At 41.8% G+C, this 27,540-nt stretch overlaps 1 long non-coding RNA gene across 1 annotated transcript in view; it reads right to left on the bottom strand.

Annotated features, from left to right (window-relative positions):
* Nucleotides 1-26,405, bottom strand: part of LOC140899512 (uncharacterized) — a 116,042-nt gene extending 89,637 nt beyond the window's left edge. The window contains exon 1 of the long non-coding RNA XR_012155358.2: nt 26,375-26,405. This is a non-coding gene — a long non-coding RNA (uncharacterized LOC140899512). The remainder of the gene's footprint in view (nt 1-26,374) is intronic.
* Between the last annotated feature and the right edge of the window lie 1,135 nt (nt 26,406-27,540).

Here is a 27,540-nt window from a genome sequence, read left to right as displayed (position 1 = left end):
AGGTACTTCACAGGTGCCTTCAAGTCATGCAGTTCTATAGAATGAAGATAGCATTTAGATTTCATATTAGTGAAATAGTACTTTGAACACCTGTGGGAATCTCAAAGTACTCATCAGTGAAGTCCTACAACACCCCAGGAACTTTAATCTGTACTATGAAATCCATGAATAAGTGGAGGCGCAGAGTGGTCAAGTGACTTGCCCATGGTTGCCCAGTGATCAGGGGATAGAAGCCAGGGGTCCCAATCTATTGCACTGTAATTTTTCATTTGAATGTCTCTTCTTTCCACCTCTCCTTTCATGATCTCCTGTAGGCAGAGCACAAGCCCTGTCACATCACAGTCAACGATGAAAGTCTGCACCTACAGTATTGGAGTGGGTGGAAGGTTAGGCACAACCAGTTCATCCACCCTGAGCGCTCATGTAGGAACCCATGAAATATTGCAAACCTTTCTAAATGGTCTATGTACACTCATGGGAACTCATAGGCATTGTACTGACTTAGTGCAAGTCCCCAGCAGCAGGAGTGGACAGGACATCAATGCAACAGGGAAGGAATCCCCCCCCCCAGGCCACGGAGCAGCAGCAGAGCCAACCAGAGGCTGCTGTTCCAACAGGCTGGGGGATTGAGAAATGGCTGATGGAGCTGTATAATGGTGGATCCACTTGCCACCTGACAACCCTCACGCTATGCAACAACACACTGGCAGCCATCATGGAACGGCCTCTCAGCAGCTACGGCTCTCCCTGCAGTATTGATGCAACAAAACCCTTCTGGTACAGCTGCATCTGGGACCCCTTTGCACTTACAGGCAGGAGTTGCCCCTTAATAGAGTTTTACAAACCAAAGGCACAAAAACCTAAGGCTGCAGCTCTGGTCTCTGTTCATTTTTTTTTGTTTTGTTTTTTTCATTCCCAGGTCTGTCACTTCACTCCCCCCCTCCACCCCCACTCCCCGGGGGTTCTCCATAAGCTTTGCTCCCACCAATTTTCCAAATCCTATGCATGCTGAGCTTTATCAAGGAAGAATGCAGCCCAGGTGTCCAGCGTCCGTAGGTCCTGCTAATCATATCCAGATTCCTTCCTCCCCGGACTCTGCTTTATTTTAAGTAATACTTGACTCCTACTACTGAAAAAAGGGCTCTCTCTGATCTCCCAGGTAATGGCATGCCCTCTATGCAGAATGGAATAGAGTTAGAATGAATGCTCCAGAAACCCTGACAGCCCGTTTAACAAGGTGTCTAACATCCCATTTCCTCTGCACTTCCTCTCTCCTTAATCCTTTTATGCGAAACTCACTCAGGAGTAAGCACGTGTGAAATTGAGGACTCTCTAATACACATTGCACGACAAAGACTCAGTGAAATAGAGTGTCTCAGCCTTGTTCCGTCAAACAGTGCCAAGAAGCAGCAGACTTTAATCAGAAGTGAGCTGTAGCTCACGAAAGCTTATGCTCTAATAAATTGGTTAGTCTCTAAGGTGCCACAAGTCCTCCTTTTCTTTTTGCGAATACAGACTAACACGGCTGTTACTCTGAAACTTTAATCAAAGAGTCTTTTCCCTGTGTCCAGGGCTTGCTGCACTTTCAGAGCAAATAAACAGTCTTTCCACTGATGCTACTTTTTCCCAAGGCTTTGATCTTCTTAAAGCTCAGGCTACAAGAGGAAAAGCAGGATGAGTGATAAGGAGAGTAACCCTTAATCAGGGCTTAAATTGCAACCCTGAAATTGAACATCTCTGAACTTTGGGGTGGAAAGTGGAGAAGGAGTTGTAGACTCTGAACTGAGAACTGGATCCTCATTTTGCAAATGAGTGCTACCCACAGGTGAAGCAAAACCCTGCAGTTTCAAACCATTCTAAAGTAGATACGGTGCATGTCAGCAATAATGTTCCTAGGTATTAGTAGCGTGGTTTTAAGATGTGCTCAGCACCCACAGTTCCCATTAACATCTCCGCCGAATTCATCGTAGGGTTTGAGAGAAAATTGCATTAAGCCAACTAAAAGCAGAAACAAAGCAAGTGACTTTAATGAACGCTATGGAGGGTTGTATCAGTTTGAATAAAAGTCAGAAACAGTTTAGGTCTTTGCCCAAAACTCGATAGAAATCTGTTCAGAGGACTAGTCAGTAGTTTCTCTGAATTTTCTGGTTTCCACGCTTTTTGTTTACAAGCTGTTGATGATGGCTGTGCAGTTGAGTCAAAGCAAAGGTGAGCTATTGGTTAACATGAAGGAATCCCTTGACTTTTCACTTCTTTACTGAGCTCTGGAATTAGGAACTCACACAGGTAGGCTACACTGCAGTGAGAGGTATGCAAAATATTCACATGGAAGGCAAAATTACTTGAAATTGAGAGAGGGTTTTTTGCGTGTTGCAATGAATCTGAAAAATGGAAAATCTGCAGAGAATTTTTGACAGTTCCATGGATTTGGAAGCTCAAAACCAGGCTATGTCCACATTGAAACTGAGCCCATTTCCCCATTGAAAAAAGGCTTTGAAATTCAAAGTTCTCAATCTGAATTTGTTCCACCATGCTTTTTAAATACAAAACTAAAATTGCACAGAAAAGTGAAATGGAAGGGGTAGGAAAATACCAGAAAAGAAAACAGTGAACATTTTCATGTGAAATTTCCTGGAAATTCTTTCACTAGTTTTGCACATCTCTAATCACAAGCCACATTAACCTAAGATTTAGGCTAGTTACTATTCAACACAGGATACATCCTGTATCAACAGAACTATATTCTGCAACTCCAGGAAGACAAACTTGATCCAATAGGTCTTATCTCCCCAGTTGCTATGATCCTGTCCTAATTAGGATCTCACACAGACCAGATACACCAGAAGTCAATGACAACTTCATTTATACAAGGGACTCAGCCTGGAAAAGCTGCCTGGTGTTTTTAAGTGACCATCAAAGTATCGATTTGGTGAAGTCAGGAAATGATACTCCATCTATGTGTTTGGTCTAGAATTTAGGGGGTGTGCATTCTTATACGATAGGTGACTCTAAGGACAGAGTAATGAGAGAGAATGCCATTTTTGGTATGCTAATAATAATGGCTCATCTCTGCCCCTACACCTCCAATAGACTTTTAAAAAAATTCAAATGCAAACTCAAACATTTATTTTAGATAAAGGATGCAGATGAATGATTTGCATCTCCACTCACAAGCCTCTGCTGGAGTCAGTAGTTTACAAACAAATGATTTGCAATGTTAGACCCATATGGCAAAGAAGGGACTCCTCACTGTACCATGGAACACAGATTACAGAGACCAAGACGAACAGAACTAAACCTATTGCTCCCGAATATTAAAAAATTACCCAATACAAAACAAAAAAATGAACCCAAGTGATTTAAATTTCAGTATTATCGTCATCATATCATGTAAATGATAGCGTCCCTCTGGATTAGATTTATGGAGAGCAGACCTCGGATTGTAGAGATAAGGCGTTTTTAATCTGTGCACATGCTGCAGGGGAAATATAAAATGCTAGTAACAAATTGAAAGTCAATCTAAAAATGATACAACAAACATGAACACCATCATTCGCTTTCTTATTTAAAAAGCACAAAATGCTACATTACAATACTTTCAGGGTTGAAACCTTCGCAAAAAAACTTGGCCCCCACTTTAATCTGCTCTGTATATTCAACTTTGTATTTTAAATGGATCAGTTTACTTGTGACTAAATATAGAGTGGATCTCACCATTTCTCGCTAGGTGGAACACTATAAAAGGTAAGTGGTACAATACATCATCTTAAAAGGTGGCTTATCTGGAGAGGAGGTGTAGGAAATATAGTGCAAGGGACAGTCTGCATCTGAGCCTCAATTGGATTCCATTTTTCCTTTTGAAATAGGGAAGGAAGAGAATGTTACTAATGCCTGAAAAATAATGTCAAACCATAAGGCATGTAGTACGGGATATATTTCTTCAATTCGAAGGGAGAGACTGTGCAAATAAAAAGTCTAGGGCTGTTAAAGACTCCAACGGCACCATTTTTAATGGTATTATCTGCATAGATCTATTACAGAAACACTTTCCCTCCACAGCATCTTCCATGCAAAGGCTCTCAAAGCTCCTTACAAACATTCTTAGGCCTTGGCTAGACACAAAAGTTGCACTGCTTTAATTTTACTGGTATTGTTGAAGCGGTACCACCCTGCTAGTGTGCATGCAGTTATATCGGTACAAAAGTGCTTATACTGGGGTAAGGCCTTGTCTATACCAGAAAGCTGTATTGCATCAACTATCCCGGTATAGCAATACCGGTGCAAACCCCTAGCATGGCCAGTTATGTTGGTCTAATGGTGCTTTTAGACTGGTGTCCTTTTTCCTGTATGGAAAGGGGAATAAGCTATCCTGGTATAAGACACCTTTACACCAATATAACGGTGCCCGCACTGAACGTTGTACCGTGTGTCAATATAACAAATCACACCCCTAGCCCCCATAGTTATAGCAGTAGAAAAAATGTGCACAGACCAAGCCCTTAGATTTTAAGACCAGAAGGGACCACAAGGATTATCTAGTCGGACCTCCTGGCCCGGAAATTTCATTCTAGCATTGGAGGAAATTATTCTTCCCTTCTACATAAATGCAATCAAGCCCCAGACAACTCAATTAAGTCTTGTGAGCAAGGCGAGAGACGACTCAACTCAGATTCTGCCCACAAACATAAGCTCCTTCTACAGTCCCAGAACAGCTACATATTTCTGGTAAAATGACCAGAGGGAAACACTTAACAGTGCTGCTCTTTATCGTGCCCATTGTTAAGATCCAGAGTCAACATTCTGAGGTGAATGAGGCCATAAGATATATGCTAGCAGGAGGAAGCAGAAGGCTGAATGGGCAAAGTGACCTTCATGTGGAACTGGTCCTTTCAGGCATTTTGGCAGCACAGATATACAGCATGGTTTCAGGTAGGAGGGTGTGTGGGTTTGTTTTATATAGCTGAGAGGTTCCGTGTGTGTGCACACATGTGTTTATATATACATATAGCTGCGTAAGACTCCTAAATAGCATGTAAGGTTCCTCTCTTCCACTGACCAAAAATCAAGAGTCCCTGACAGAAGAGAAAAGTAAATCCTGGATGGAACTGGAGATTTGTGGCTGAGCCCTAGATTGCTGCCGACTGTCTAAGCCCCTCTGACTGACTATGTTCTCTCTCCACTTTTAATACCTGACTGTATATTGCTCAGACACCATGCACAGGGTAGATATATCTACATGGCCAGACCCTGGAACACAGAGGTATACTGGGCAGGAAGATTATTGAACAAAGGTAAGTAATAAAGGCATCGGGCAAAAAGATGTGTTATGGTGTTTCCTTTGAGGCAAAGACAAAGAAGATACTTGGCTGTTTGTTGTGCCAGAGAATCATCCCTGATTGTTTGTGTCATGGTGGCAGATAAGTGCAAAAGAGATAGATGTTCTGTCTCTGAGGCACTGTTCTCATCTGTACAGTATGAATTTATGCCTGCTGGTTGCAAGGCTCATGATTCAGAGCCGGTATATGACTGTGATCTGAGCAGAGAAAGCCAGCGCCTTTACATTTGACGTTGATCTGCTTCATTCATGTTGTCAGTCAGTCTCTGAGAAACGTCCCCTTGTGTTAAAGTCAGTTTACTACCAGAGCATGCTCTGTTGTGTGACTGCCACCTTACATATATAAGGGCCACACCAGGAGATGAAATGGGATGGGGTTCCATGTCGGGAGAGGGCATTGTTTAATCAAAGACATTCTGATAATTATGGTGGACTTGCTGGCTGATGAAGGAAGATTTCCTTCCCTGGTTGCTAGGCTGGGACAGCCCCTTTCCCTAAACATTCCACTCCTAACAGAGGCTCCAAAACAGCTTCTCTGCAGAAACCAGCCAGGAAGGTTGGAAATGGGGGGCAGTTTCTTTGGGGGTATACCCAGCACTATGTTCTAAAAAATTAATGCCTCTTTCCTATAGTATTTGGTTGCCACTTACAATTTTACAGCAATATATTAATTTGTTAATTGCAAAATGGCAATAGTGGCTACCAATCAACTTTAGAAGCCCCATGCAATAGTTGATTATTCCGTGTGTTAAATATTGGCAGGGACACACAGAGCACAGGGCAGATGTTCCATGTATGAATGTTTTATTTTAAAAATCAAAATGCATTCAGACCGAGCTGACACAGTGTCTTGGCTTTGAAAGTGGAGTAGATCAAAGAGCCCAGGGAACTTTTAGTGCGGGGCTGCGTAGTCCACACAGACATTAAGTGCATGGCAGGCTAGTATGCGGTAGATTTGCACCCCAGCCTGCTGCATGCTTACTGTTTGTCTAGACAAGCCCTTTGCTAGGCAGATAGCCAGCCTCCCTCCCCTTTGCTGCAATTAGTAAGATTATAGCCTCCTGCTTAAAAATATCCCTTTTATAATGCTGGTCACATCATTCATCTTTCCACAACCTCTCTTTCTTGAGCTACAGCGCTGTGTCTTGTGTATGTGAGGAATGGAGGCTGAGTCCTGGCGCTCAGATCCAGACCCGAACTGCCTCATAGTTCAGAGAAGAGATAGAGTCTGTTCCATTTCAGGCCCATCTCATTGGAGGAACGGGACATTGTCTCTTCCAGGCGAGGCCAGATCTACACTATAAACATATGAAAAATCCACACCCCTGAATGACCTCGTTATACTGATCTAAGCCCCAGTGTAGACAGCTCTACGTCAGCAGGAGAGCTTCTCCCATTGACCTAGCTACTGCCTCTTGGGGAGGTGGATTAACTATGCCAAAGGGAGAAATTCGCCTGTCGGTGTAGTGCCATCTTCACTAAAGTGCAGCGCTGTACATGAAGACGAGCCCTGAGTTAGGGCACAATCCTGCTTGCACTGACTTTAGCACTGAAAGCGAGCCTCAAAGCTCTACGTATACATAGGGTGCTGCGAAAATGTTTGGGAGTAGTCAATGAAAAAAATTGGAATTAATGAGGTTACTTGCAGAGTAAAGCACTGCTTTACTTGAGTAAGGGTGACAGAATCAGAACCATAATAATCAAAGTAACTCATTAACAGGCTACCTAAAAGGACTGATATGGAAAATTTATTGGCCATTCTATAGACGTAAAGTACAGACATAGGCACACATAGGATACAATAGCTACATACACCAGAAAAAATTAGACATATTTCAGAACATAAATTAGAAACTGCTGGAAACAAATAAGAGCAAAGAAAGAGAGGTAGAGACAGACAGAGAGAAAAAGAGAAAGATCAAAGAAATTCTATTCTGTAGCCTTACTGATACGGAGAATGTTCTGAAGACAAATTCTTTCAAACTAACAACATCAGTAAGACCTTCATTTGTTCTCCCTATCTGAGCGAGTCTGTTTGGAGCATCACTTTCTCATGTCAGGGTTGTTTGTGCTTTCAGGAATGAAGAAGATTAAAGAATTTCTTAGCCCTACGTTCCAGTGTTCTCCTCCAAACTGGAGAGTTTGTTTATTTTGGTCTGCAAACTTCCCCTAATTTTCCTCAACCCCTGATGGCTTAATTTCATGCTTCTCTGAAACAAGATAATCAACTCAGTTCATCCTTTTACTTTTCTTTCCCCAGCTAATTATTCCACATCCCCACCCATTTGCTGCACCACTTCTCTGAGGAAGCTTTGGCTCAGTGTGTGGAATATTGGGTTCAAGGAGGAAATGAGCTTTGCTGCTGTAACCGGACCCTTTGGAGAACAGAGGGGAAAAAAGGCTAAGCCCAGTGACATTTCATTGATTTCATTTCCCCCAAAATAGATTAAAGTATTTTCCCATTTCTTGGTGCTTCTGCAGTTCAGAGGGATGGTAGCCAGGGGCAAAAAGACAAAAGAAAAGTTCTCCGGAGACTCAGCTTTGGACACAAATCTCCCTCTCTAGGGCTGGTTTTATTGCAGGATTTCTGGGTTTATCCAACTAGAGATGGGTGAATTATTTTAACTGTTGGGAAAAAAAACCCCAAGAACATTTGCAAAACCTGAAAGGTTTTGAAATTTCCTTAAACTTTTATTAAAATATTAAAATATTTTAAAACGCTCAAAATTATAAAATAAATTTAATTTCAAGTCAAGCCAAATATTTTGTTCAACCTAATTTTTTTTATTTTTTTTTTACTTTTCAAAATTGCCAATGAATGAAAAAACCACGACTTCCCCAGTTCTCAATCCGACATGACAGCAGAGGCCCGATTCACCATTGCCCTACACCTGGGATCGTGCAAATTGGTGTGAAATGCTGCCAAATCAGACAGGTATGCTAATTTTGCACGGGCATAAATGACTCACCTTTGCCCAACCCCTTCTGCAATCAGGCCCTAATCTGGCAATGGTCTCTAGCTGCTGTTCCTTCCTGGCAGTTTTACAAGCAATAAACAAAAATAGAAGAACCAAAAGTACAAGGCACACAAGAGTACCTCATATGCAGGGATGCTGGAACTAGGAGTCTGGGGATGCGGTAGCACTCCCTGGCTTGATGTGGTTTCCATCACATACAAGGTTTACAGTTTTGTTCGATGGCTTTCAGCACTCCCACTAAACAAATTGTTCCAATGCCACTGCTTATGTTTCCCCCAAAGCTCCCTGGCCCGGTTTTAGGTCAGTAACTATTTCCAAAGTCTGGTGAGTAAAGTCAAACACATTCTCCACAAAAATGAGTGACCCCGGCATTTGGCTTGTTTGGAGTCCAATGTTACTGTCTTTTTGTTGACACTGTGTTCTCTTTTTAACAATCAATCATCTACACGATCTATCACATTGCATGCTCCTGTTGAGACTCTCAGGATGCAACCGGGGAGTCAGGGAAATGGACAAGCTGGTCCAAAACAAGACCATGCCTCTTCTCCCTCTGAACCTGTGTCCCAAATTCAATCAAAAAGATTTAGTTTAGGGTAACCTTATCCCAACCTCAGCTTCCCATGTCTCCCAGTGCCTACCCTTCAAGATTCCAGAGCTGAGTGGAAATGAAGATCGCGGAATGAGAAAGCCTGTTCAGACAAGACTTCTAGACACAGCTCAGCAGATATGAGAAGTTTGGATTTCAGATAAAGCACCTGAACCAAGCTTCCAAATCTCATCAGTATTCAGACTTTTATAATCACTGCTGGAAGAGCCCTATGTGATTCCCCAACCCAGAGCATAGGACCATGTCTATAATGATACATGTGGCCACTTGGACATTCTCTAGCATCCTAACTTATTTGTTACAGCTGATGTCCCAGCTGCCTCCACCATTGTAGTGATCCCAGCTGGAGCAGCGGGACATGCCTCCTTCTATTAGGTTGTTGCCAATGCTAATAAACTAGTGAGGCATGATATACTTTATTTTCCTTGCAGAATGAAGGAACCATTTTTAGATAGCCTGCCCTAGATCACCATTTGTTGAATTTTGCCTTTTTCCTGTGGTTAAGGCAATGGACAGGGACTCAGAAGGACTGGATTTTATTCCCAGTTATGCCACAATCTCTCTTTGTAACCATGGTTAAGTAATTTACTCTGTCCATCCATAGATTTCCAAAGCCTGCCAAATGGAGATAGGACTTCATACCCTTTCCCTGGGTATAGCTGAGCTTCAAATTGGTTTTTCATCTACTTTTGCACTACTGAAGCTCAAATATTCACAGAGTAAAAACATGAGAAGTACAGTTTAATGGGGTCTAATAGAAATTTTAATCTGAAGCCAAATGAATACTCACAGAATTCCCTCCCTCCGGTTATTCACATAGGTCAAATAGAAAAGGGGTACTTGTGGCACCTTAGCGACTAACCAATTTATTTGAGCGTGAGCTTTCGTGAGCTACAGCTCCTGCATCTGCTCTCCAGGACGGGAAGTCCCACAGTTCCTTTTCTGCTGGATTATACTCTTCTCCCATGTGACAGGAACACAGAATGTAACTGGTGCCTTTTGACCAGCCACAGTTCTAACCCGTTCTAACAGCCTCAAACTGCCCCCAATCTGTAGCAAAGTTCCCATTGTGTCACTATATGGCCCTAAATGATGCAAGCATGACTTTATAGATAGCCCTAATTGAAGAGAAGAAAGATTATTAGTTCTGAAGTAGCACCTAGAGTTTCAGTTAAGTTGGGGCCCCACTGTGCAAGGCACTGTATAGACATAATAAGTGATCACGCTACCCCCAAGGAGCTTATAGTTTAAGTGACAGGACATAACAGGTGGGCAAGACAAATGAGTGGACAGAGGAAGGGAAGACAGAGTAACAATAGGAAGACAATGTTTTAGTACAGATGAAATTGTCACCAACTTAATCAAATCATCCAGATAGGGTGCTGTTTAAGTCCCAGAATGGCAGAGGCTTTTTGCTAACATCCTATACAACGGAAAATGCTTAATGAGATGTCCTAGTGAATAGTGCACTGGACTGGGACTCAAGAGACCTGAGTTCTATTCTCAGCTTGCCACTGGCCTGAAGAGTTACCTTGGGCAAGTCATTTCTTTGCTGTGGGCCTCAGTTTCCCCATCTATAAAATGGGAGTAATGATACTGACCTCCTTTGTAAAGTGCTTTAAGATCTGTTGATGAAAAGTGCAACAACATCTGTTGATGGAAAGTGCTACATAAAAGTTAAGTATTGTTATTATAAATGATATGCATTTGACAAGTCAATTCTTACATTAAATACAAGTTCTTAAGTAACTTAGTATCCTTTCCCCAGCTATCAGCTCCCCGTAAAGGAGGGGTTAGCACACACGTCATGTACATTGTCTTTGAAGATTGATTTCTCACCTGTAAAAGTGATCTACGTTCTCTCTCCTCTCCTGGACTCCTTAGTCAAAAGGGAAAATGGATCTTTTAAAGATACATGTATCCATCACTATTATTTACATTCTAATATGCGTATGCATCTCTGCTCCAACAGGGGAAATGTAAATCAGATGGACATCATTCCTTGAATGCCCTAAAGAGCTCCATTCCCCCCAAATTAGAATAGAAAATGCTCTTTTAAAATGCACCTTTAATATGTAAAAGCTGCTTTATCCTGGCTCTAAATAAACCAAACCTGAGCTACATGCCAAATATAGTAGATGAAGGACAGGTGAGATGAGAGTATCTGGCCAAGGAATCAGTCCTAAACAGCTATTTATATTAATGCAAAGAAGGTACAATGTTCTTCCTCTTGATATATGCTGCAGTGGGATGTAGTTTTGTCCCACTAGTGAGAATAAAAACGTACAGTTCATGATAGGCAAAGTCACATGTGTGAGATAAAAAGCTCCAACTATAATATATATCTCTGCCATGTATTCTCTTCAGGATTTTCTTTAGATCTTTGGTTGACAACAAGAAAACAGTTACTCAAGGTTAGACACTGCTTTCCAGGCTTCTTAATAACCATTCCCTGCCTCCTAGGGGATTGTGCCTCTGAAACAAGCCAAACTGAACTTTAGTTTCTGGCCTTGCAGAGACAAGGAAGAACTCATTTATATGCTTCTTCGTTTTCCACTTAGCTCTGCATGTGAACATATAATACACAAAGGTATGTGCTTGTGTGTCTGACCATATGTATTGCAAGGATGTGGAGAGAGACAATTGGTCTGTACCTCTCACTGTCAGAACGTCCTTGACATTAGTCAATCCACATTAAAAAACACATTCATATTGTAACAAACCAGCTAGCGTGAATGTAAACACTGCCCTGTCCTACTTGGAACTGCTGCTTTAACTGTCATAGCCCCTATATGGCTAATAGCTAATGGAGGCTCTCCTCTAGCCCAGATGCTTTTAGAGCAGAAGGATAGAGATTCTAGCCATGCTGGTATTGTGAAGTGCAAGTGTTGTGGCATACATTGTACTGACAATTCAGAAGTCACCAAATGCATGAATTTGTAACATACATTAAAAACTATTTTCGTTTTTCATTCCCAGCTCTCACACTAGCGGATTAAAGCTCTTTGCTCATCCCACACCTCAAGTGATATAGCCAGGATGCAAACACAACTAGAAACTAGAATGTGTTTTTGCCAACTGGTACAGAGGGAAGGCCAGTCCTACCGCACACACTGTCAGCTCCTTGTGGCTGTGCATGCCATTCCCATCATCAGAAGACAGAGTGTATTGTGCTTGTGAGAGGCTTTAAAGTCTTCCCACAAAGTAACCCATAACCTGAACAGATCCACAGCACAGTTTGGCTGTGTGTGTGTTTTGAACTCAGCTTCACTTCCTCTTTACTAGTTTGTATGACTTGGAACCGTTCCCTGGGGCAGTATTTCCAATCTCAAGTGATCAAAATTCACAAGACATGCTCCCAAAGATCATGAAATTGGCTTAAAAATTATGAGATTTTAAAAAAGGATACATTTTGGGTTCACTTGTCTTTTATTTTATGAGCTTTTAGGGGCTACTTGAGTTACATTTTTGAGCTTTTCTCTCCAACCATGAAGGCTAAAATCTTGCTTTTATGTAAAAACAAATATTGTGAAACTCATGTTTTTTATTACGAGACTTGGTAACGCTGGTCATAACTTTGTCATAAGGAGCTGCTCACAGATATTACATGGGCACAAACTTACTTATGAGGCCAGGCTCACTGATATAATCATGTTTCATCCTCAGCAGCATTAGGTTAAGGAGAATACCCCCCTGCAACCCTCCCACCCAGTTCTCATCAACCTACGATTTAGCTCATCTGACTGAACGTGGCCTTCACTGGTTTTTTCCTCACAAAAGCATAGGCCTGTCCCAATAGGCCTCACAATAAATTTACAGTGTCAAAATAGTGTATCACTGAGTGAAGATTATATCTGTCCCATGCCCTGAACTGAAGAGCTCAGTCAAAGAATGTGTGATCCCCTGCCACTGATACCAAGTCCCCAATGGAAAAGAGAGCAGAGATTAAAAAACAACACCTTATACACGCACAAACCCCGAGCCTCCTACATGACAATGCCAGTGTCAGCCTCTGGCTTTGCTAATCCAAGTGGTAGCCTCTGCAATCCAAGGAACTATCTTTAAAAGGTTTATCATTTCAACTAATTAAGCAATCAACCTGGGTAAAGGTTTATGTCAATATAAAACATTGTTGGAAAGAGAGAGTGAACATCTCATTGATAGTAAACCAGAGATATGGTATGTGATTTGGGCAATACTTTTAGCTAGATTTACTTTATGTTTTGATTTCAACCCTTGAGTTCCCATTTATAGCCATTGCCTGCTGAACTTGATTTCAATGGTCTCCCTGACCTGGAGAGCTGTGCAATTTACTCCTGCATAGAGGCCCAGCACAATACCCACTCACACTCACGAGGGGTCTCCACTTACACTCTCAAAAGAAAACTTAAGTGGGACTTACATGGTGCTTACATGGTCTTGTGCTTGCCCCATCTCCCCCCTTCATGGGGCAGGGGCATGAATTTCACCCACAGAATCTAATATTTGCCACAGCACTGCTGCTTCAAGCCCGGCTTTTTTTTTTTTTTTTGTCTCTTGAGAGTGGCTAATAACAAATGCTTCAGTTGAGCACAATGTTTCCCCTCCATACAATGAATGCTTGTAATTGTGCAGTGCTGTACAAGGAAGGAAACTTCTTCTGCCCGTTACGCCCACACACAAAAATCTTATGCTGGAATCTGAAGTTAGATTGCTGCCATCTGACAATTCCCAAAGCCAGGTGCTGGAGGGAGTCAAAGCTCCATTGCATAGATTGCCAAGGATTCCAATGTGACTGTGATTTCTTTTCTTTTGAGCATATCTGTACAGCAGCCTTAGAAGTGGCAGTGGGAAGTAACTTGGAATTATTCTCACCAAGGGAGGATATCAGCCCATGAGAGTCTTTAATGTTTGATTTTAAAACAGTTTAATATGGGAGCGTTCTTGAGCCAGCTTCCCTTAACTGTGATTTAGACAAACACCATTGGAACATGGAGCTAAGCATTCACCATTATTCCTAACTACTGCATGTGACAAAGCATATTCTAGGTTCATTCTCTCTCAAGCTATTTGTAAAGATGTTTCCCTAAGATGTGTGTGACAGATTTTGCTTTACACCAACATGTATAAAATTTACATGGCTTGACATTTCAACCAGTCTAAAAAACAAAGCTTAATCGAGCAGCTAAACCACCAGCGATAAAGTATTCTTGGGATAGTTTTTCCTTCTGGGCTGCTGCTTTTTGACACATCCCCTGGTCCAGCAGTAGCATTTCCTCTACATTGTATAAAGAAAAGCATTAGCAATAAACCATTAATTCCTCACCAAAGACAAAGAGGGCTTCCATGATGTTTCAGTGGACAAGGGAGTATTAAAACGAGTATTAGAAGTCCCAGCCTAGACTAATCCAATCCCTTCTCAGTTCTTTCCTATGAGCAGAATATAGACGTCACTAATCAGAAAACATTCTGGGCTCAGGCGTGGCTTTGCCCCAAGCCAAGGGCAGTGTGGTTGAACTGCCCCTCAGCAGACCAGAGTCATTATACGACTTCTAGGTTTCCCACGGCTCTGCAGAAAAAGTGCCCGCACCTGGCCTAGCATCCGCTGACATGCTGGAGGAATCAGGCTACCTAGCATGGTGGGGGGTAGAGTCTTCTATCCAAAGTGGGCAGGGGAGCTACCAACCCAGGTTCTACCCACTTCCCAGCCCATTTGCGTGGTGGGGGTGGGACGGGGGGAGTATCAACCCCATAGAGGTTCTCCTCCCCACCTCCCTACCTGTGTTCCATATAGTTCATTACTTCCTTGGGCTGTTGTGCACAGTGGATGACAAGTTGCCTCTTTTATTACTCTCTCTCGGTATTATTATTAAACCTGTTTTATTATTCAGTGATGTTAATTAATAAGATTTGGTATCCCAGGAACAAGAAAGCTTGGTGGCTAACAATTGGCAACTTAGGCCAACAAAGCACAGTCAAGCATAATTGACCGCACACCATCAAAGCTGTCTTGAGGCCGGCTTTGAGACAACACCGGTTCTGGCCAGTGCAGAAGTTGGACTGGACAAGCCACAGAACAGAGGGAGAGAGGACTGCACATTCATTCACAATAGAGCATTTGCTTCTCATACAACCAAGCAAACGGGGGTAATAAAAAAGAGCCAACACGTTATATATTTCAATCCGGAAATAATTCTGCTCTTGGATCTCACGGCCCAATATTATTATGCCGATCCACTGGCTGTAAATGACTCAGGATATTTGGAAGGAAAAACAATTTGCTCCCATTATTTACTTCTTCCTCCTGTTCTGAACCCGGAGATCACAGAGATGTTTTTCCGCACCTCAGCTGGGAAAGAGACACTTTCATCGAGGAGGAGTAAATCACAATAACAGGGAAATAATCCTTCCCCTGAAATGTTTTATTTATTTATTTATTTTTGCTCCACAAAAGCCTACACAGAAGAGCTTAAATTGTGGCGACGGCTGCTTTTTGGTTAGCAGCGCAGACGCCAAATGAACCCCTCCGCCCCCCCGCTTTTTGATACTGCATCTTGACTAGGGACTGTTGGGGCAGGGATATAAGGCAGTCTGGCACGAGTATGCTTTTTCCCCCTTTAAATCTAACCCAGGTAATGAAAACGCACAAGAAAATAGTGGGGTGCATCTGGGAGCAGTAGAAAACAGTTAGATCTTCACAGAGCCATAAAGAAGTAAACAGTAGGCTGCTATGAAGATCTATGGGGCCCCGCAGTGCCATTGTCTTCAAAAGGAATTAAAAACAAATTGCTGAGGGCCAGCACATAATTTAGAGACTCACGGCAATTTTATGACTTGCTAATGTTCCTAATTACATGCCCGTGAAAGGCTTAATTAATTGGGGGATGTAGCAAAAAGTGGAGCCTGTGTTTGTTATCATGGTTCCACTGCATTGATTTTAGTGCCTATGGAGAATTTAGGGCCTCTTTATTTGCACAAAGAAAATGCAAGTCTCTCGAAAAAATGCACATTAAGATCAACCCCTCGCTGCTATCTAATATACTTTCCTCTACTTAACCAAAGCGCTTGTAATCATATTTTGTAAATGTTGGTGCCGTTAATTGCATTGTGAGAGAAAATAGGTTCCGCTCGACTGGTCGTGGAGAATTTTATAAAGTTCTTTCCCTGCTCCCAAATCCGAGGACTCTGTGAGAGAAACTCATCAGGAAGTTGATGTGGCAGGATGCTCCAGTGCTGCTGAGGATGGTTTAGGAAACAGGAGAGCTTCCTCCACTTTCTCCTCCTGTTAGCATCTCTCACACACTCGCCAAGAGGATTTGGAAGGACTCAGGGATAGAGAGTGAGTAAAGGCTTTGACACACCCTATAGAGACACTTTGCCAAGGAGGCTTTCCAGTCCACGGCCTTGAAAGTGTCAATTGTGTTTTATGCACACCCTCACAACTGGTGTATTATTTTGTTGTTCCCAAAAGCATGGTCGCTGCTTCACAGAAGACAGAGAAAGGCATGGCCTCTGCCCCAGCAAGCTTAAACAGGACCCCACATGGGAAGGTGACCAAAAGTAAGGCGGAGAATATAATGTCACTAACTTTATAACAGAACTTGGTTTTATATCGATGGGCAGATTTCTAACACGCTGAAGAGCAGGGCTGTTTGACTCCAGGGTTTTGGTTTGAGTCATTATAGTGAAAGGGCATGTCAGCTGAGAAATATGGATCCCAAGTTCAACCCCCTCCCCTCAAGCCATCTGAAATCTGTGGGTGAAAACTGCGAAGTACCACATCCCTGCAGTGGAAATAGAAATTTGTCCCATCACTACTGATGTGCAATAAAATTGCAAGAAAAATCCATTTGGACCAATAGACCATCACAACTCTTTCCCAGCTCTACCAGAGCTCGTTCCCAACACAGACATCATTTTAATCTTTTTACGGACATTCCACTAAGGAGATGGCTCAGTAAAAGTGACTCGATGGGATCCAGTCTCCAGGCAGGAAGCTCCAAATGCTGCTAAAGGTTAAGCATCTCAGGTAAAGGACCTGAATTAATTCAGTGCAATGCATCTGGGTGGCACCATTAGAACCCAAGTGCCCTACTTCACCAGAGGAGTGACAGCCACCATCTCTATTAGAAGGCTCCATACTTAAGGAATATGATCGTTGCTATTTATTATTTGCATTGTGCCATTGTACTTATGTACGAGTCTCTCCTTATTGCAGCACGGATAGTGGACTTCATGATCATTTAGATAGGTTACAGAGTAGCAGCCGTGTTAGTCTGTATCTGCAAAAAGAAAAGGAGTACTTGTGGCACCTTAGAGACTAACAAATTTATCTGAGCATAAGCTTTCGCAAGTACTCCTTTTCTTTTTACCTTCCTGTATGTATCTAAAAGGCTCAACTGTAACGTGTTATCAGCGTGTAGCTGACCAGCTCGGCTCACTATTTTTTCATGGTTTGTGTGTATAAAAACATCTTCTATATTTTCCACAGTATGCATCCGATGAAGTGAGCTGTAGCTCACGAAAGCTTATGCTCAAATAAATTGGTTAGTCTCTAAGGTGCCACAAGTACTCCTTTTCTTTTTGCGAATACAGACTAACATGGCTGTTACTCTGAAACCTATCTAAATGATCATGAAGTCCACTATCCATGCAGCAATAAGGAGAGACTCGTACATAAGTACAATGGCACAATACAAATAATAAATAGCAACGATCATATTCCTTAAGTATGGAGCCTTCTAATAGAAATTTGTACTTGAATTGTCATTCCCACGCTCATTCCTTGGCAGAGAAATAATGGATTTAAGGTTCAGATAATTCCACTCATACCCCATTCCACACATACCTCCAGAAAAGGAATTAAGGCAGGACAAAGATCTTTTCCAAGTTCTTATGCTAAGTGCATAAATAAAATAAAGAAAATCAGTTCTCTTAGCTTTTGACCGGTGCACGAGATACTGTTTCCAAGGAGTGTTAGAGATGGCATGCAAAAATAATCATGAAACATTCAAAAGCAACCTGTGACAGGAAAATGCATGGGAAGGGAGAGGACTTTTTCAAGTGAACTCCACATCTTTCTTAAAATGCTTTTCTCCTTTTCTTGGTGTGATCTCTATGGATTTCTGCACTCAGGAGCTCCAGTGAGTTGGTAAGCGTGGTGCACTTATGCGGGAAGCTGTGATGGCCACTGATCTGAAGGAAACACCCACTGGGGGGGATTGGTAATTTACGCTCTCAAAGACCAAGGGATCTGCTGCCTGAGCATAAACTGCAAACTGTGTCAAATTAGGTGGTGCTGAGTTTGTCACACTAGATGGCCATACAGTAGGGAATGAGTTTGAATTACAAGAATCATTTCATGTAGGGGAGAAAGTTAGAGCTTGATTCCATACGTTTAAGCCTAGTGCTTTTAATCTATTAAATCATTAATCTTTTTCCTTTCTGCCTCTCCTCCCCCATTTTTCTTAAAGGGGTGAGTTCTCTCTCTCTCTCTCTCTCTCTCTCATGCATACACACACACACACTCTCAAACTTCCACACAACAACCTTAGACTTGGCTGGGATAAAGAAACTATACAATCATAGAGTGAGCAGATAGTCACCTTCCCCTTAACCTGGACAGTACAGACTACGTTGTGAGCTCAATTTTATTGTGTGCGTGTGTGTTTGTAACATGTACTGTTGACATAGTGTGTGTGGGGATTATTACCAACCAGCAATCATTTCATATAATACCACAATTAAAGTGGAAAGACTTGATATCCTGAGTCAGAAAGTCCCCTCAGGAAAAGAGAGAGACAGCCTTGCCTGTCTAGGCTGCTGGTTCAAATGCAGTCCATGCTGGTCAAGACTGGATGTCATTACCGTGTTTGATGGCTGTGTAATGTATTGTAATGGACAGGTTTCCTCATCTCAAAGCCACCACTACAAATACCAGCGGTAACAACCACAACAGGGAGGCCAAGAACTGTAAGGAGGAATTACTTTCTCACACTTAAAACTGGCCTCTCCAGCTTAGGGCTGAGACATGTTGGTCAGGGGCAGCAAGCTTGGGGAATGCTTGAATTGACACCATCCCCTTCTCAATCAGGACTGCAGACAAACAGAGGATCTCAGTCCCCAAGACTGTTCATCCGGCACTTTCACAAGCACCAAACTCACTCTAAAAATAAATAATTACATAAAACTGAAGTAAAAAGAAACCCCTTTGTATACACACATCTGACTGTGTGAGACTCTACACGGTCCATCCCTTCCATATACTTCATCTAGCTTAGTTACTTCTCATGCATCATCACCTGGCTATCCCAGAGCCTAGGCCTAGTGGCAACTATGAAAAATTGGACCAAATGCAGTAGTTAAAATAAGAAAAAACAACGGAACAGTTTAAGTATGTGGAATATTGCAAAGGTAATGAGAGGAGTAGAATAAACATACATTTGTAACGGTGCCTATTGCAATTATCTTATATACATGTCTATATGGAAAATCATTAATATGGAGGAATAGAGAAACCTTTTGAGGTTCTACATATGCTGTTGTAAAAGTCTCAACGCACCATCAGCTGCCTCAGTGTTGTAGTGACATGGCTAACACTGACAGTAGGGGTTTAGTGCTTTTTTGCTATTCACTGCTGACAGCAAAAGAAGATTCTTCTTTAGCTCACATGATAGGGGATTGTGTGTCTGGAGCAGGGAATATGAGAGTTCTATCCCCACTGTGGCCATAAAGTTCCAAGACAACTGAAGTGCCAGGTTACCATATTGATAGGAACAAGCGCATGAAGTCCTGCGATTGTAAGCTGTTCAGGGCTGGGACTTTCTTTTGTGCATGCACAGTGCCTAGCACAACGTTAGATAATGAACGTGTGATCTGTTTTCCAAAATAAAGTGGCACTTAAATTACTGACACTGTCCCTTTACCTGTAATTTAAGTCCCAACTTTAGGCTGCTTTAACAAATAGGGAGGAGGCTAATTTATAGCACTTAATTCAAAAGAGATGTTTTGGTTGTTTTTTAAATGGATGGGAAAAAATTTTTAAAAAGCAAATTGTCAAAAATTTCCTTGTAGTGCTGGAAACCGAAACACAATGTGCCAAGCAAGGGAAGAAGGCCAAGTAAAAGGAACTGACTAGCCCACTTGCCTTATTCTTATTTATTGGTATCACCTAAAGGACCCAGGTGGGCATCGTGTCCCATTGTGCTAGGCGCACACATGAAAAGAAAGACAATCCCCCTGCCCCACAGAACTCATTACCTCAGTCTATGACAAGAGACAAAAAGCAAACCGTGACTGTGCTGGGTGTAACGAGCAACAGCCAGAGCACGTTAGCTATCCAGGCTTTCCCTGCTAAGTGGAATGAAATGCAGTAAGCAAACAGCATACATGGTGAAAAGAAAATTTCTGTTTCAAAGTCCTTTCCGTTTTGGTCATGCAAGGAATTTCAACTCAGATGGGGGAAGGATTTTTTTTTTTTAATTTTCAACAGCATTTTTAATTCTGACAGTTTTGTTAAATCCCCAGTTGAGTAGCACTGTGTATTATTTTGGCATAAGGAGGAAGCATAAGCATGGATTCTTGCCCCATTGCACCAGAGTCTATCATGCATGAGGCTTTATGCACCGGGACATCCTTACAGCAGTGCCACAAATGGGGAAAAAAAGTGAGCCAAGTTTGACTTGTGCTCCAAAGAGGAGGAAATGTCTCTCGAAATACAGTTGCTTCTTTAATGATAAGACCATTGACAGGAACATGAATGTCACGAATACTTTGATCTCTAGTCTCAGAAGCTTCAACAACAATTATGAGTCAAGAGGGGTGAACATGGGCAGCAGCTAAAGCAACATCCTCGAGGGTGGTGATGCAGTAATTAGAGACAAAACCCAGAACATCTCTGCCTACACCACTCACATGAACCAGGGCAGAGGTGGGGGGTGAGCGTGGTAGGAAAAAAACCATATCCTTCAGAGAAAGATTAAACCGACACGACTTTATACATTTCAAAGCAAAAATTTTCAAAGATAGGTAAAATGCTAATTCTACTAATGTGGGTTTTTATGTATATGCTCTGAAAAGGTAAAGCAAATTAATCACCAGCTTTACCCCCTAATATATATCTGTGGTACAAATATATTACAGCATGTCAGATCTAAGGAGATATTTCTGAACAGCGGTTGTTAAAAGAGCGTTTCCCTTTTCATGCTCTAATACAGTTATTTTGATCTTTCAGTCTTCATATTTTTTGTTCTCATCAAAGGAATGATGGCGCTAGAGATTAGGATGTTATTTATTTCCCTCTCACTGTCCTACCGGTGTTAATCACTTCTAGTGTCAACAGCTGCACAAGTCTGGCTGCTGCCAGAGAATACACCTTGCAATGCTCTAGAGAAGCACTGCTGAACTTCCTTGCTGGTCAGAGCAGTTCCTGCTGATAAACCAAGACAAACATTCCTTGTTTTAGGTTAGGATGATCTCTCCCTCCCCCTCTCCTCCACAAAAAGCCCTGGACTACAATACACAAGGGGGAATCTTATACAAGTTAATAGCAACAAGTTGAAAGAGACCTCGATGAAGTACATCCAGGTCGATTGCTTAATTTGTTGAAATGATAACCCATCTGTCCTAGATCGTCCCATGAAGGTACCTGCTAGATTAAAATCCTGCTATATAATGGAAAAAGATACCTGATCTATACCCAGCTTGATTCCACACATTAAAGCAAATGGTTTAGAAGACACAGAGAAAGGTGGGAAATGACATGCTGCTGGGAAAACACACAGCTAAACTCCATACCCCTCTCCCACAAGGGAATCCACTCAACTGAAAAGCCCAGGCTACAGTCGAGGAGATTAATGATGCTAGTTTTTCTACATTCCATTACACACACACTGTGGTCAAGACTGGTAGGGCCCAGAAAAATTTAGATTGGCTTGAAAGGGGCTGAGCTTTGCCCCATCAAGATCATCCCAGGGGTCCCAGCAGGCAACAACACTTATGCATTTGGCATTAGACGATACCTCCAAAGTTTCTTCTGAGAATTGACTAGCATCAGGGGCCAAGCCAAGTTGGAGAGGTGACATTGCCTAGTGGTTAGAGAACATAACAGTGCATTGGGACTCCTAAGTTCTGTTCCTGGCTCTTCAACTGTGCAACATTCAGTAAGTCACTTAGGCCTGGTCTAAACTTAAAAGTTTTGTCAGCATACCTACATTGGTTGGGTGTGAAAAATCAACTATGCTGACAAAAGCCATAACGCAGACACAGTTACACCAGCAAAAAAAGAGTTTACTTTATTTCACAAAGTGAACTGCGCAGTATCTCCATGAGGAGGATTTCCCAGTACAGCTATACTGGCAAACCCTTTGAAGCACAAACAAGGCCTTTGGCCTTTTGAAACGCAGTCATCTATGGAGAGGTTCCTTCATTTGGAAGGAAGGTGCTAGATCATATTAATCCTTCTTCTAGCCAACAGGACTAGTCCTGAGACAGTCCCAAAATCTGTGTGGGGAGACCCACATCTCCAGTCTGTTTCGTCAAGGCCCGTGCACGATTATCTACATGGGGACCAGTGTGAACAAAATATAATTTTCCGTTGAATCAGCCTTAAAAGTAGTAGAGTTTTTAATATTTTGCAAAGCACTTCCCCTGCTGGCTAGGGAGGGCTCAAGGATAAGCACAAACCTTTGTTTCAGGGCTGGAACAGGCAATCTAAATTAGGGAGGCTCTAATTCCTAGCTGACGGAAACTGCAATGTTGCTCTCCTTTTTCCTCCCTGCCTCCTTTTCATTCCTTGCCTTATTTGTTTTTTGTCTGTCTTGTTTGTTAATTCTCCCCTTTTTGGGGGTGGGGGAAATGAAAATATAAATACATAAACAAATAAATCTGTGATGTACAAGTACAAAGCAGTAGCGCTATAAACTAACTGCTTATCTATAATTAACTCACCAGTAAGATTTTAGCAGGTGGGAAATTAAACCCAAGATAGAGCGACTTATACTACAGATCAAGTTCAAACACTGGGGTGTTCATGCTCCATTTTATATAGGTGCTGTGATCAGCTGACATTAACTATACATTCATTCCTATAGGCTCCAATTCAGCACGGCAGGTAAGTATGAAATTATGTTCATTCCTATTTAGCAAAGCACTTGAACAGCTGCTTAGCTTTAAGCATATGCGTCAGCCCCCTCAAGGTTAATGGGGATAAGCACATAGAGATTGCTGAATAGAGATGGATTGATGAATCGGGGCCTTATGCCATGTAAAGGAAAAAAAAAGGCTCATCTCAAACTCTCGTCGTCCTTAACTATAATTTAAAAGCAAAAATCACCAAGACAACAAAATCAGCAACCATTTCGAGTGTATACCGCAGAAGCCAATTCGGTTATACAGCAAAAGGGAAAAAAATGAGGAAGACTACCCCATCCTTTCTAAAGATGACCTTTCAAGCACCATCCCAATCCTTCAAAAATCTCCCAGAAAAAGAAATGGGCCCGTCAGGGTTTTATAATGAATGGTTACTATGTTGGGATTTTAAACAAAGTAATGATGCAGATAACAATAAGAGGTTCCCACCCCCCTCCCCCCAAAAAAGGTTTTTAAAAGGTCACAACTAGTGTATGGAAAGTTCACCTATATTGATAATGATAAAATGAAGAGCAAAAAAAAGATATATACAGATCGAGTCACATTCATTACGGTCAATCTATTTGTAAAACAACCAACAGACAAAAGTCAGTTCAGCAGCCAAAATATCAGTTTCTTATTGGATAGGTGAATAATTTTTTTTTGTAGCATTGAAAAAGAGAAAAAATGAGTTGGTGAGATGTTCATGGCTGGCTAACCGAAGTTCATTTGCGCACCCAATTTATACATTCAAATTAACAGTCCTGAACGACAAGAATGCTTACCATTCCCACCCCCCCATGCTTTGGATACACCAAGTATGACTCAAATCAGTTTGATTGTAAGTTGCTTCTACCTGAATATTATACAAAAGTTACTTGCTTAGCCCCCGATTCAATGGAGCACTCTTTGTGCTGAACTTTACACAAATGAGTAGCCCCACTAAAGTCAAGACTGTAGGTGCTATAATCAGCTTTCCCAGCTATATCTTTATTTAGGTTGTGTTTATACACCAGAAAAGTACCTAATTCCAAGCTCTAGGTGTCCTTGATAATCTAAAAGCTCAGCATACATGAAGACTAAACCAGCAGCTGTCATCACTATATATAAAAATTGAGGTCTACCATCTTAACTCTGAAATAAAAAAAACCTGCCACAGAAAAGTTCCACATAGCTAGCAAAATATTATTGTCCAGACAAGCCCAATGTGTCTGAAACGTGTAAGTATGCATAAACATGGGCGTATGGAAAACAGATCCCGTCAAACTAACTTGATACCTTTTTTTGATGAGATTGCAAGTTTGGCTGATAAAGGTAATAGTGTTGATATAATATATTTAGACTCCTGCAAGGCATAGGATTTGGTAGCACACAACATTTTGATTAAAAAGCTAGAAAAATATAATATTAACATGGTGCCCATTAAATGGATGGAAAGCGGACCAACAGATAGGTCTCAAAATGCAGTTATAAATGGGGAATCATCATTGAGTGGATGCGTTTCTAGTAGGATCCAACAGGGATCTGGTCTTGGCCCTATGCTATTTAGCATTTTTAAAATCGTTGCTGATAAAGTTTGAGATGACATAAAAATTGGGGGAATGGTAAATAATGAAGAGGACAGGGCGATCTGGATCGCTTGGTAAGCTGGCTGCAAGCAAACAATATGCATTTTAATGCCTCTAAATGTACACGTATCATTGAGGAACAAAGAATGTTGGCCTACTTACAGGATGGGGACTCTATCTTGGGAAGCAGTTGACTATGATAAAGATTTGAGGGTTGTGGTGGACAATCAGCGATTGTGAGCTCCCAGTGTGACACTGTGGCCAAAAGGGACGACTGCAATCTTTGGATGCATAAACAAGGGCATCTCGAACAAGTGTAGAGAGGTCATTTTAGCACTGGTGTGACTGCTGCTGCAATCCTGTGTCCAGTTCTGGTGCTCACAATTCAAGAAGAATGTTGATAAATTGGAGAGGGTTCAGAGAAGAGCCATGAGAATGATTAAAGGATTAGAAAGCATGCCCTACAGTGATAGACTCAAGGAGCTCAATCTATTTATCTTAACAAAGAGAAGGTTAAGGGGTGACTTGATTACAGTATGTAAGTACCCACATGGGGAACAAATACTTGATAATGGGCTCTTCAGTCTAGCAGAGAAAGGCAGAACATAACCCCGTGGCTGGAACCTACAACTAGACAAATTCAAACTGGAAATAAGGTGCATTAAAACACAGAGTAATGAACCACTGGAACAATTTACCAAGTATCATGCTGGATTCTCCATCACTGGAAATTTTAAAATCAAGACTGCATGTTTTTCTAAAATATAAGTGGTAGGAATTTGTGTGTGTGGAAGGTCTCTGGCCTGTGTTATACAGGAGGTCAGACGAGATGATCACAGTGGTCCCTTCTGGCCTTGGAATCTATGAAATCTATGAAAGTAAAAGACCAGGCTGTATGTGACTCTAGGGCAGCTGTAGGCTGGTCTAAACCTGTAAAGTCACTATTTCAAAATAATGTTTTAAAAGACTACATTAGATCCCAAACTAAAGAATATGTCAGACCTGTGGAATAGGCTAAGAGGGACTCCTAGTAATGTATACAGGTGCACCGATAATTATTTGAAGGAGTGTTTCTAGCATAGCACATCCCAAAGAGACAAGAAATAGGAAAATACCGCATGATATAATGTCTTTGAAAGAGGTTAAACCAGTGACATTGGTTATCAGCCGCATTGTGCTCCTTGCCTTAAAATGCTGACACTTACATGTTTGATGGTAACTACACTGCATAGGGGCACCTTTGCTTTCACATCAGATTTGCTGACATGAACAGGAGCCGATTCAGATGGGCATCCAAACATTAAAGTCCTTGCCTATTTCCATAAAATGATTGGCAGGATGCCTACTGTTAAGTCAGGTGGTAGCAGCACTGATAAATGGCATCTTGATAAAAAAACTTTGCTACACTTCTAGCCAAAAACAAAACAAAAGCCACATATTCTTTTTTTTTTAATTTACTTGTCTTCTGCCAGATGAGATGTCTCATTTCTAAAAATCAGATCCATCTTATGCCTTTGACCATTTCGAATCCACTCCAAGAACAATAGGGGTTTTTCCTTTTCAGCCCTAGCTCAGTGGAAACTGTACTCAGATTTCTCTGGGAAAACTGTAGCCATGGCTTGCAGGAAGATGACCCACAGTAAAACAAAACTGAAATTCAGTATCAGTCCTGAGACAGACAGACCTGATCCACAAAGCTAGTTTCTGCCTGCAATTTAAACTTCAACAAATGCATATTTCTTAAAAAAAAAAAAAAAAAAAAATTGCACAGATCACTTACTGCTGATTTCCAGCTAATCCATCAGTAGATCAGTGCCTGAAAAAAAGAAAAAAAATTCTCATTTCAAGCCCTGCTAATATTTCCGTTCAGCTTTTGTAGCTTTTTAGGAACTTAATTCCAGGCATTTTTCTTAACATAAGGTTTAGAGACTCCTTCGAAGATGAATTTTCTTTTACATATGTATGGTATAATGGGAGCTTTTTTCCCTCCCCCAGAGATCAAAATGCTGTTTCATTTCCCCCCCCCTTTTTTTTTTTTTTAAATCCTGCAAATATCTTGTGAGTTGGGAGGCCCAGGCAGGGCTCTCTACTGATGGTGATACTTTACGCATATTCCAGCCCCAGGCCCTGCATTGGAACAGGATTGTCATGAAAACAGCAATAGTGGCGAAGACACTGACTGTTTATTATTCATCCCTTTCCAAAGATGGAATATCACCCCGTGACATAGCAACAATGCTGGGAGGGTGAAATACACACTCTGCTTGGCTTTCACTGGACAAATCCTCAACTACGATGGCCTTGCTCCTACAGTGCTGGTAGGGGATGGAAGATTGTTGGGCTCCAGCAAAATGTGTCTACCACCAGCTGCAGTGCGTGGAAGTAAATCTCAAGCCCTCGAATGCTCTGTCTCTATTTCATGGCCAGAAAGTGGGGGTTGATGCAGGCAGAGGAATGGGAGGGTGAGATTTTTAAAGATGCCCAAAGGATTTTAGGTGCCCAATTCCCCTTGAAATTATATGGCTTGGAGACTCTCTGTCACAGTATGTGGGGAGATACTTCAGCATGAACTGAGGTCCCTTCGAAGGCCTCACTCCTGCTATTAGGCAGGAATAATGGCATTTTCCCATGCTGAAGTTCCACTAATTATGGAACATTCCCTGTACATGAATGGTCCAGAGGGCAGAAGGCCAACAGTTAAAGAGAAACAGCTAGGTACGGCTAGTTACAGATCACTGCATGGCAGTGGAGGTGGCAGAGTGGTAACAATAGCAGCAAATGTTATGCTGCGTGACCAGGATGACCCAGCTGCGTGGGGACAAAGTATCAATGACAAATTGGGGCCTTCTACTGGTTAAAAAAATCCAAGCAAATCTGGACACTCCAGGGCCAAGATTAGAGAGCGGTGCTGTGGGTTTAACTGCATGACTCCCATTGACCTCAATA

This window comes from Lepidochelys kempii, chromosome 17, assembly GCF_965140285.1.
Source record: "Lepidochelys kempii isolate rLepKem1 chromosome 17, rLepKem1.hap1, whole genome shotgun sequence".
NCBI classification, from domain to species: Eukaryota; Metazoa; Chordata; order Testudines; family Cheloniidae; genus Lepidochelys; species Lepidochelys kempii.
This window is presented reverse-complemented; position numbering and strand designations above follow the sequence as displayed.